The 11,947-nt window shown below is 44.5% G+C and overlaps 1 long non-coding RNA gene across 1 annotated transcript; it reads left to right on the plus strand.

Moving 5' to 3' along the window:
• Nucleotides 1–7,763: 7,763 nt before the first annotated feature.
• On the plus strand, nucleotides 7,764–9,537 carry LOC129146367 (uncharacterized). The gene is made up of 3 exons (XR_008552988.1): nucleotides 7,764–8,000; nucleotides 8,192–8,289; nucleotides 8,401–9,537. It is a non-coding gene; the product is annotated as an uncharacterized LOC129146367 (long non-coding RNA).
• Nucleotides 9,538–11,947: the final 2,410 nt, after the last annotated feature.

Below are 11,947 nucleotides of genomic sequence, written 5' to 3' on the forward strand. Positions count from 1 at the left end.
TGGGGGGAGCAGCCGTCTCCATGGCGCGACGTCCAGGTGGGCTGCGCTCCTGTCCGCCCTGGACGGGCCCTTCGCGCGGGAATGTCCGCCGCCTATTTATGACCCCCCTGGGAACGTTTGTCTAGAGGAAATGTTTCTGTTCAGGGCAACAATTACGGTTGCACCTGGGCCGCCGGGCCTGCCCGCGCCCCGGGCCCATCCATCACTGCAAAGTGGAAGAATTATGAAGTTAACCCAGAGTTTGAGCCAAGAAAACCTCTGAACAATGTTCATCTCCTGTGAAAGTTGTTCGAGGAGTTTGGCTTAACCGTGTTGCTGCCAAAGACTTTTTCCCAGGCAGTGGCGGGCATCTTTATTGTCATTTTCATGGGTTAGGACAGAAAAAGTTGCAAGCATGCACCTTTGTCACAGCAGACCTGCAAACTGGGGGTTCGGGGGTGCAGAGATGCAGGCTCCACGAGCTCGCTGCAGGGCTGGGGCCCCCCCTCAGGCGCCTCCGGGGCGCGGCTGAGTTTAGGAGCAAGAGAAAGCATGAACTAGGGTGTCCGTTTTCATTGTGTTCCTGCAACTTTTTTCATTAAAACTTTGAGGCCCCAATTTTAATTTGTGGAATATTCCCGTTAATAATGAGATCTAATTAAGACATCCATTAAAAGCCCGTTAAAGTTAATTTAACGTAAAAATTCCAATAGAACTGTATTAGATTTTCTCCATTAAATTAACGTTATGGATTTTTAACGGATGTCTTAATTATACGTTATTATTAACGGGAATACTGTATTACACAGATTAAAATCAGGTCCTAAGTCAACTTGGAAAAGCTAAGCGCATGTTTTAGTATTAAAAGTCTTGGATACCCAGGGCCCAGGTCGGGAGAGCAGGGGCAGATCTGTTTACCCTCCTTGAACACGTCCATGCAACCTAAAGCAACCTGTAATAGATTAAGTCCATCACTGCATTTAAACAATGAATTTCCTTATTCTCAAAGGACAAATCTGTCTGGGTTGTGTTGCAAACTGCTACTTGGCTATTGGTGAAATATTTAAATTCTTGTAGGCACAACACTAGAAAGGAGATGGTTCTGAAAAAAGAAAGATCTGTTGCTGTTGTTTTGATTGCCAAGGTTATCACCCACACACAATCTCAACACCAAAAAAAGAAGCCAAGTACATCCTCTTCACCATTTCTCACGGAGCCTGCCTGTTGGAATGGTTTTGGAAATTTTGATATGATCCCTAAATTCAACATTGGGATTTAAAAAAAAAAAAAAAACTTCTTATTTACCTCCTAGGGATAGTGTTGCCCTTATGCCACATATAATAGCAAATTGCTTTTTTTATGGCATGCATAACCTAGATGGGAAAAAATATGGCGCTTCGGGGAAGGAGGGAAAAAGTAAATGAAGTTCCAGGAATGTCATTCTGAAGTAATGAGGCATGGACAGAAAATATACCCCTCACATCATCGGATTGAGATGGCAGTCGAAATAGCTTCATTGAAGTGTCAGCACTCATCCATCAATCAATCACCCACAAGGAAAAATAGCAACAGTACAACGGGGCGGCTTTTATGGGATTTACTCATGGGCATAGGGAATAGCGGCTCAAATGTAGTTCTGACATGAAAAGCAAGGTGCTGATATTATTTTTTATGATGGGAGGATCATAAAGTGAATTGAGAACGGCGAGGTCTGTCTTTGCTTAACCTATTCAACCAGAAATGAATGGAGCTCAACTGGAAAGGGACAGTCTTCGGATGGGTTAAGATTGAAGGGTGGACTCCACTGAGCACTGTCCTTCGACAACGAAATTCTATTAAAGGAAAATAAGTGCATTAGGATGGGGGTTCCTGGAAGATGTTAAAAATTGCCTGCTCCCACCCAGGGTTATTAGAGAAAGTTACATAATTCAGATTCAGCTACAACCGTCCAAAAGCAGATTCTTGAGTGGAGGGAAACAATACAATTCTTAACTCCATGGAAAATGTTTTCCTTCTAAGAGAGAAAAAATAAATCTGCTCCCACATTTAATCTATATGGTTTTGTTAGCGCAATCTCCATGGAGGGCTAGGGTGGGAGGCGAGAGACAAAAATATTGATGAATTTGGTAAGATTCATGAGCGTCTCCTGGTAACCATAAATGCCGCAGCTGAGGGACAGGTGCTGATGTTCTCCTTAGGAAGCAAGATCTGGGCTAGCACCACAAGATGCACTCAACGCTCAGTGTATTCCTAGAGACCCAGGCTGTCTTCGCCTGGCAAGCCCTGTGAGGCTTCTAGAAACTTCTCTCTTTAGAGGGGAAAGGAAATAACATGAGCTCAGGAGAATGTTTATACCTGCATTCATGCCATTCGCGTCCTCTCTTTGGGGAAAAAGAAAAAATGCAGTTCTGATAAATTGGAACTTCAGAAAAGGCAGGGAAGATGACATGCAAATAGCATGCAAATTGCACTGTGTCTCCCTTCCGCCACCAGCCCCTGGCATCTGTGAGGGTGAGAGATTGTCTTTCCTTCCCTATCCCTCCTTCTAGTGAAGGCCACCAACCAGCCGCAAATTGAAATGCCCATTGAAAAAAACTATATAAATATTTAAATTCAATGTATTTGGCCCCATTTTGTACTTCAGCAAATTCACCAAAGGCACAGCAAGCTCCAGAGCCCTGGGGGAGCCGAGCAGAAGAGGAAGCACAAATTCTTCAGCTAATTCGTTGGGCAAATATTAGTGGGCACCTACTGTGTGCACAACAAAGCTGCAGTTGCCCTGAGCTATAGCAGGAACCAAGTCACCCAACTTCCTGTCCTGTGTACCGAACCCTCCAGGGAGTGTCACCAGTGGCCTGGGGGAGGAGCTCCCCTGAGGCCAACTCCCTTGGTGTTCTTTGCCTTTTATTCCTCATTTTCAAAATAATAATATTTCAGAAAAGGGAATTCTTCTGAAAAACATACAGGGAAGAAATAGCTTAAAAATAGGTCAAGGCCTTAAAGCAGAATATAATCACAGAATAAATTGACTAGCCCAGACTGTCCCCACAGAATTTCTTTAAGGTCACAAATAGATTTCTTAAAACTCACCCCCAAAATGTGCTTGTTCGGTTGTTTGAGTCTTGCATAATTAATGTCACAGGCACAAGCTGCTGAACTTAGTTGAAATGCAGAAAACAAACAAATGAAGTGACATATTCGGGAAGCATCTATGTAACTGATTAAGCAGTAAGGAGAGGGGGGGTGTGTGTGTGCACGCGTGTGTGTTCATGTATCTAAATATGAATTTGACTGTTACTGTCCAGGGTCTCTGGACAGTGCCACAATAAGAGTCTATGATTTTCTGAAACTTTTCACAGTAAATCCAAAGATTACAAGGCCTTAAAAGGTGCTTGTGTTCTGTTTCTTTTCCATCTGTCACTTCCTGGGTTATTTGACTATGTTCAAATCTTTTTCATCGGGTTTCATTTTTAAACTTGTTGAATGTTTTTTTTTTTCAAAAAAAATTAAAATGTCATTTTCACATGCTCTTCTATTCTCTGCAACAAGAATAGAAGTGAGTTGATGAAAGCTAAAATAACAACAATAATACGGAAATTTATCGAAGGTTTTAATCACATTCACAGAGACATATATAGTTCTAGAGAGCAATAAAAGTAGTATCTATTCTGAACATGCATTGGACAAAAAAAAAATCACAACTGAACTTTCGGTTTATTTTTTCCCTATGAGATGTTCAGATGCTAATTTAATTTTCTCCCTATATGTGGCACTTTCTCAAAATATCCATGAATGCTTTTTTCCACCAAGATTGAGCAGAGGAAAGAGATACAAATTTCCATCCCCCAGATGGGAGAGGCATGTTTCCATTGTAGGGGAGCATTAAACATTTTGAAACTTGTGAATCATCTTTAGAATTTCTGCAGGGGAATTTTACCTCTTCATCCAAAGTAAAAGCCACTTATCTCCTTTGGTTTCCCGTGACAGATTCAGAGGCATACGCAGATAGACCATTTCCAGGCTCCAGTTAATCTTCTTCCAATAGTTAAGAACAATGGGCTAACGGGCGTGGGTGTTTCGCCAAAAATTATTCATGCACAAGGCAGCCCAAAGCTTCAGGGAAAACTAGAAATGTTTTATGGATTAGAATAGGGCTGTTTTAAAATGCTAGTACCAGGTGGAATATTATTTCTGCAACAGGACTCTATCCGTTTTCTTTGGAAAAATATATTCCAAGTAAAATGGCTCTTCTAAGTAATGTCACCCCATCCTACACCTTTCAGCATGCCTACAGTCGCATCAATAGCCATAGGATTATCATGAAGGCCTTTTAAAAACAATCCATTGGGAAAGACAGATTAAATACTCGGCCACCCTTTGTGTGATGTTTCTTTGCTCCAAACCGCTTTGGGAAGTACAAATAATAATAACTCTTTTGTGAGAACCCCCGGGAGAAGTTGAAAAATTCAAACAAATGCATTACTTAAAAAAAAAAAAAAAATCTACCACTCCCTGCAACCCCTCCAGAAAATGAATTTCAATGTGTTGGCTGAATTATCTTGCACCTGAAACCTACATTTAGATATCAGTCCCCAGGCAAAGGCTTCTATTTACAGAACTTGAACAATCATTCCATTATATCTCAAATGTGAAGACTCTGTACAGTAATATTTTCACTTTCTAAATGACCCATGGAACATTCAGGAATTATAAACGCGTGTGTATATTTTTCAAATGCCCAAAGTTCAACCGGTGTGCAGAAAAGAGGTAAAAACGGTTGAGTTTTTTGGAGTAAAATCTGCAGCATTGAGATAAATACTACCGGAACTTTCCAGTCTTGCAATCTGATATCTTGGCTTCTAACACATCAGATGCTAAAATGTACGTGCAAGTCAAAAAGGGGGAGAAAGCTGACATACGAAACAATTCTCACTTGGCTCAGGGTCCTGAAGTGTCCTAATAGCTCAGGATACAGTGTGCTTTTTGGCCTCTGAGACGCTGGTATCCTTAATCCCTTTGGATTTGATTCCTAATAGCCCGGCACAGTCAACGTGAGGCATAAAATCCGAACCCTTTTAAAATCAAGGAGGTAGGTAGGTGATCAGGCAGCCTCTCCAGTGGTCAACGGTTCTCCCCCGCAGAGCCTTGCAGCTTTTTAGGAAATATGGCCTCAACCACGGTTATGTTACCTATTTGCCCCCTTTTGTTAATTCTAGATTTTTTTTCTTCCTTTGAGAAAAGGCTGTGGAGTAGGGAGGGTGGACAGTGTGGGGAGAACAACATTCATCCTTGCTCCGAGGGAAAGTTTATTTGCCAGCCAACAAAGGCAAACACATTTTTATATTAGGAAAGCAGACTAGTCATTTTCAAAGAAAAATGACTGCAAGCAGCCTTGTAAGGACGCTCTGCAGAAGCTCTCATTTTCTAAGGCCTGCCTGCTGTCTAGAGTCCATTTGCCTGGCGAGGAAGAGGAAAACCCAGGCTGCTCTCCTGTGGACACTGCAGCGTGGATGGCTGGGAATGTAAGCCTTCCGTACATTTTTGTACTGTACATATATGTATATACTAACTATATCACCATGTATGAACACAGATTTTGTTATATTTGCTTGTTTCTGTTTCCTACCAAACTGGCCCACAATGGGAAGTCTTTTGTATAGAAAAAAGAAAAAAAGATGCTTGTAATTTTTTTCCTGATCATTCTCTTTCAATAGCTTATGAAAGAATTAGATCTGAGTTTACAAAGAAATTATAAGAACCAAGTTTGTCTGTCTGCATGAGTCCCATCCAATTGCTGGATCGTGGGAGGAACCGAGGTCCTAATTCAAAGCTTTCCTTTAAAGGCATGCTTTACCCCTTGGGAAAACTGCAAACTCATCCACGTAGAATTATCCTCTTTGTATTTTATCTAATAGTGCCTGAAAATTTTTTTTAATGTCTTCTTAGAGGAAGAATTCATAATTGTCAAAATTTGAAACATTAGCTTAATTTTGTTTTTATGACCTCGCAAGTCTTCTCCTTATTTCTTCGGTTGCTGTTGTAATGAGGCCCTAGGCCATTCCTGACATCCGCGTGTTCTTCTTCTGCATTAAGGATGTTTTTAAAATTACAGAGATTATTGAGCCAACAGGCTGTTTTAATCAAAACCATGTTTCACTTGTTTTTGATGATTATAAATTGTCCTTGCAATGAAAAAAAAAAAAAAAAGTTTTCTGCTAGGAAAATCATACCACCCTGTGGCCAAACAGATTCATCACAGAGAGACATGTGTGCCCACTTCTCTGGGTTCTGGAAAGTTCTTCCCTTGGCTGGCCACACTTTCTTTTATTCCCCATTACCCCCGAGTGTTAGTCTCAATAGTCACTATTTGCAAATTTCCAAAAGATTTGCCATGTTGCCCAAGACAAACAACCCAGCTGGAGATGAAGTCTTTCTGGCTTGGAAAAAAAAAAAAAATGCAGGGATTTTTCAATCAGGTGCCTGCTCATGTCCCTGGATGCCGCCATCCTGTCATCCCTCCTAATTATCAACAATCAGAACTTGGTATCCCATAGCATCTAAATCAGGTCAAAAGAAGTACTCATCCCAGCCCCTTGCTGAATAAAAATGACTCTGTTTGGGCCTGTGTGTGATACTGCGGCCTTGAAATTACCTCTAGGAGAGACTTTTTTAATACAATTTTACCACTAGAAATAAATTTCGATGGTGGAGATGAAGAAACCCCTTAAATTATATCACAGAAGCCATTATTTTTTACAGCTAAAGAGTTTTTTTAAGGAAAATCATTTTACTTCGAGAACTGTAATTAAAGCTCTAAATAATAGATACTATTTCCTTTAGCTATTGTGAAAACACAACAACACACTTGCCAAGGTTATGTGGAGCCCCTCATTTCCATTAGAAAGGTTTCTATAAGTGTATTATTTACATTTTTAAACATGATAACTCTTTCCTTTGTGATGAGAAAAAGGTCTTTTTTTTCCACTCAGCAGTTATTAGCAATAGGCTGCACGCATCTCAAACCTTATCGTAATTTGCATCAGGAAACCCAGCTGCCGACATTAAGGACCTGGGTGTGTTCAATTACGGTTTTTGCTGGAGGCTGTCCCTCATTTTAATGCTGCAGATACTGAACCACCTTTCTGAAACCCGGCTGCTAGAGCATAGACATGCCTCCCAACACCATTAGCTTTGCAAATGGCTCCATTTCCGTCAACCCGACTTCCGCTTTGGCCAACTGAAAAATGAAAATTAAAGGAGAGAAGAAGAAGAAAAAACACACAGATGCACTTAAAACATGAAAAGAATTATTTATATGATAAAAATATATTTAGATTTTCAAAGCACAAGACTGAATAGAAGTGCTCTTTTTATGCTTTCTGAAGATGTTCCTGTTAAATGTCTTTCTACATCAGGCTTAATAAATCTGTAATGACATTTGATGGATTGATTTCTGCCTATGTGTGTTTTTTAAAAATGGCAACAGAGAAGAGAGGAAAAGGAGAGTGAAGAGCAGCACTGACCCCCGGGGGGCCAAAGAGGGAACACTGGGGGGCTTTCTGTTGCTGGCACCTGCTGACCCACTTCCAGCGTCCACCCTCGTATCCAGTGGATTTTTTCCCCACCAGTCCCAGCCCCCTTTGCTTGGTTTCTGGGTGCCTTTGCATGCTTTCAGACCTGGTCAGTTGTGCCTGAGTCGTTTATGACGTAATCTCGACAGAGGCGGCCAGCGGTGGTCTCACAAATCCAAGGTTGCCAGGCAGAGGGCAGGTGTGATTGAGACAGCCACACCTTCTCTCCCTCAGGGTGGCCCTCTGTGCTCCTTCCCTTATGTCCTGGAAGACCTGGGCCGTGTTTTGGACACAAGCTGATTGGTGGTCCGCACCAGCCAGCTTCTGCGCTGCGTCACTGCCTGGCCTGGGACCATGCTGTTCATTCATAATGGCTACAGCAGCATCTGTTAGCTTCACCTCATCGCCATGGCCCCGGCTGGAAGAAGCACAGCAGGTGGGAACAGGCAGGTAGGAAAGATGGTTTGGACAAAACCAGAGTTCTTGGTCTTTGTTCATGTAGTGGCTACTTATTGAGCACCTACTGTGTACCACATCTCAGGGCTACACTGATAAATCTCTATGATGGTAGTTATGAGAACAGGGTCTAGAGTTAGCTGTGTTACAATCTGGGTCTGTCTTGGTTATCTCTGTGATCCAAGGCAAGAAGAAAAGAAGAACAGAGCATTTCAAGAGCATGAGCACAGAGTGGTCCTCAGCCAACCTGAGAAGTCACAGAAGGCTTCCTGAAGAAAGCGAGGTACAAGTACACAAGGACCCTCCCTTAGCCATTCCCTCCCTCCAACCCAGTCCATCAAGAAGTACTGCTGTTTCTACCTCAAAATGCAGCTCAAATCTGTCCCCTCTATAGCTCTCCGAGACTTCTGTGGTGGCTTCGACTGCTCCATGAGCCCTCCACACAGCAGCTGGAATGATCTTTCAATAAAACAAATCAGATCGTGCCATTTGGTTCTTCAAGACCAAAGGTCAGTGAACGATTTCTGTGAAGGATCATCCACCCAGCTGACTCCACTGTTGTAGTGTTGACGCAGCAAGGGCAAATGTAAACAAATGGGTATGGCTGTGTGCCAATAAAACTTTATTTACAAAAACAGGCAACTGCTCAGATTTGGCCCCTGGGTCAGAGATTGCCAGTCCCTGCTCAAGATCCTTCAAAACCCAGGTTTCATTTGTCTTAGATTGACGTCCTATGGAAACAGGTCTCGAGATGAGGATGTGGTGATTTATACTGGAGGTGACTCCAAGAAACACAAAGGGTGGAGGCCAATAATGGGGCTCTAAGAACAAAGACCTCCATGCACCGTAGACCTAATCCCACCGGGAGCTCAGGGAGACCTGCTGGTATTCTGCCTGAGCAGAGAGGGAGTCCGGCTTCTCTACTCTACCTCCTCTCAATCACTAGTGGGGGGCTGATGCCAGGTACAGTGCAGAGGCTTTAATTCTCCAGCACCTCCAGCTGACCCAAATGTTGGGTGAAGTAGGCTCTAGTGGCCAGACCACACCCCAGAGCACAGGGTCACAGGCACTTGGAGCTGGAAACAGAAATGAGTGGCATTCCGGGAGGGGATGAATGTCTACAACATGGCAAGGCTGCCCTCACATCCATCTAATTAAAAACTCCAAATTTTTAATATCTGGTCTTTTACCAAAAGTGTTTGCCAACCCTGTTACACCAGCAGTAGATTGCAGCCTCCTGGAGGGTGTTGTTGTCACTACCGTATCCCCAACTTCTAGGACAGCCTATCATGCATCACACATTACAAATGCTCAAGACAGCATTTATGGAAAGCAGGAATAAATGCCTGCGTGGGACCGAGGAGTCCCCTAATGCTTGCTGTGCATTGATGCTCCCCTGGTGAGTGACACTTCCGCTAAGACACCACCCGATGCTCACCACGACCCCTCAGTGACCCAATCATACCCACTTCACAGGTAAGAAGACCCCAGTCACCCCAAATCCCATATCTCTCAATATGGTGGGCCCAGAATGCAGACCTGTTTGTGGTGTGGGGAAGTCCACACGCTTGCGAGCCCCTAGAGGAGGCTTGGCAAATGGCAGAATCTTTAAATGGACAATTTACTCACCATATATAAAGTTCACTGGGCCAAAGTTCCATGTCTTTAGCAGAAAGGGCCCCAGGATGTCCGAGCCATCAGGACCCGGAGGACAGGATGAATAATAGACACTTCACTGCAAAAGGGGATGGGACAGGCCAAGATCTGAGAAATAGGAACTGGGCTCTCATTGTGCCCCTGGGTCCGCCAAGCCCCCCTCCCCTGCTGCCGGGGCTGCTTCCCAGGCTCCAGAATTAAGCTCCTCCTGGGAAGAACGGGAAGAATTTGGGAAAACACATGATGTTGGAAGTTGTGAGAGCAAGTTTCCTGCAACCCCCTCTCACTCCTGTCCGCCCCCACCCATTGATCGATGGTCTTTGTGGGTCTCTGTGGCCCAAGACACAGTCTAATGTCCTCAGGAGGCCTGAGGTCCTGCCTGGTTGGGCTCCTGCCATTCGGGACACTCATCTCCTCTCCATATTCTGCACAGTAGCCAACACAGACAGCTCTCTGTTCCCGACCCCTGGGCCTCCCCGGCCTCAGTGCCTTTGCACATGCTGGGATCCTGCCTTAGTCACTGACCCTCGGTCTAGGAAAAGCCCTGACCCCTGGTTGCCCCTGGACTTATCTCTCTGTGAAGTCACTTTATTTGCAGTGGCCCGTCATGTCTATTGTCTGTCTCATGTCCCAATGGGCAGCCTCGCAGCACCCCGCTAACACCCCTGCCCCATGCTGCGGCCATGGCATGGTGGGCATTCAGTGGAGTTACACTTGGCACAGATAACAGAGTTCCTGGGTGGTCTCCCTCCTCATGCTCACTGCCTTTGAGAGAAGTGTGCTGTGCCCAGGGTGGGGATGAAGACATGGGCCCCACAGGTCCCCGAAATCACCCTGCCTGAGAAGCCACGGAGCAAACCCAGACCCAAGCCTGACGTCAAAGCCAGAACTCTGAGGACAGCACACCTCAGCTTCCATCTCCTCGTCTGTGTGGGTGCTATGCCAATATGCAGGTTTTCCACGGACAGAATGGGGTGAGTGAAACAGAAGGAACAGAGTAGTAGGAGTGGAGCGGAATGTGATATAAAAATATAACAGGGGCCTCCCTGGTGGTGCAGGGGTTAAAGACAGTGCTATCAAGCTACTGCCAGCCACTGCAGCACGAGTTCGATCCCCAGCCAGGGAGCAACACACATAGCAGCAGACCTCTCCTGTCTCGCCCACTGCTCCCCTCAGTAGTGTATTTCAGTCAGTCTGCCTGTTCTGCTCCCCACTCTGTCTCTGGTGAATCCTCTCACCCCCTCACACACACCTCTGGCCTGTACCTCAGCTCTTGTATGCACAAATAAAATAAAAATAAATCTTAAAAAATAAAAATAAAAATATAACAGAGTGTATACATCATACCAATCATACTTAATAATTAATTATAATGAACAATACTGTCTTTAGCATCGTTTGTATAATATACATTAATATTTAACCATGATTGAGCACTTAACCTGTATCGAGTTCTGGATGGAAATTACCTTTCTTAAATCTGACTACAATTGCTCTTTAAAAAAAAATGCATTCCCCACAGGATGCAGGCAAGCACCTCGGGGGGTGAGGGGTGCAAATCTTAGCTCTCTCAATGCTCTGTAGCCTCCAAAGACCCACAGTACTTAAACAGACATGGTGTGTAGCTGCAGCATTAAAATTCCATGGGGACGGAGGAGGGGGAGCGTTCAAAAGTTCCTCAAGAGGGCAAAAATTTTTTTTAAAGGGTGAGTAAAAGTGCCCTAAAATACCAGTCTTCTCCTTAACCCCTTGTTCTCAGAGAGGGGCACCCACTTGCCCAAGGTCACACATCCTGGGGTGTGCAGGCACGAGCTCAATCCCAAGACTGTCCAGAGCCAACAGCCTTTAGCTTTGCCTGAAAGTCCTCTCCCCAGGAGGGGAGACCCAGCAGCAAGAAGGTCCCACAAAGCGGGGTCTCAATCAGCACCAGCCATGGACTAAGAACCTGCCCGGTGCCAGGCCACTCCTCACCAGGCTGGCAGGGGGTCACAAGGGAGGGACCCCCATCGACCTTGAACAGCGCAGAGACAAAGACACCTACACTTGCTCCCACATCCCAGGCCCCTGCCCCCATCAGAAACTCCCTTGTCAGACTAATTATACTTAAGGGTGTTCTGTGACTTGCTGTATTCCCCGAAAAAGAAAGAAAAATGAAGTTTTCTTTCAGGTTTTCAGGGTAGATAATGTCAAATATTTACAGAGCAAACATCATTCTAGAGGCGCGCCATTCTCTTGCTGCTGATTAGGGTGCTGTCAATCACGCCAGGAGAGGCCTGTCAGCTGCT

Source organism: Talpa occidentalis, unplaced genomic scaffold, assembly GCF_014898055.3.
Source record: "Talpa occidentalis isolate TD23 unplaced genomic scaffold, MPIMG_talOcc4v2.1 talOcc4.10, whole genome shotgun sequence".
In the NCBI taxonomy this organism is placed as follows: Eukaryota; Metazoa; Chordata; class Mammalia; order Eulipotyphla; family Talpidae; genus Talpa; species Talpa occidentalis.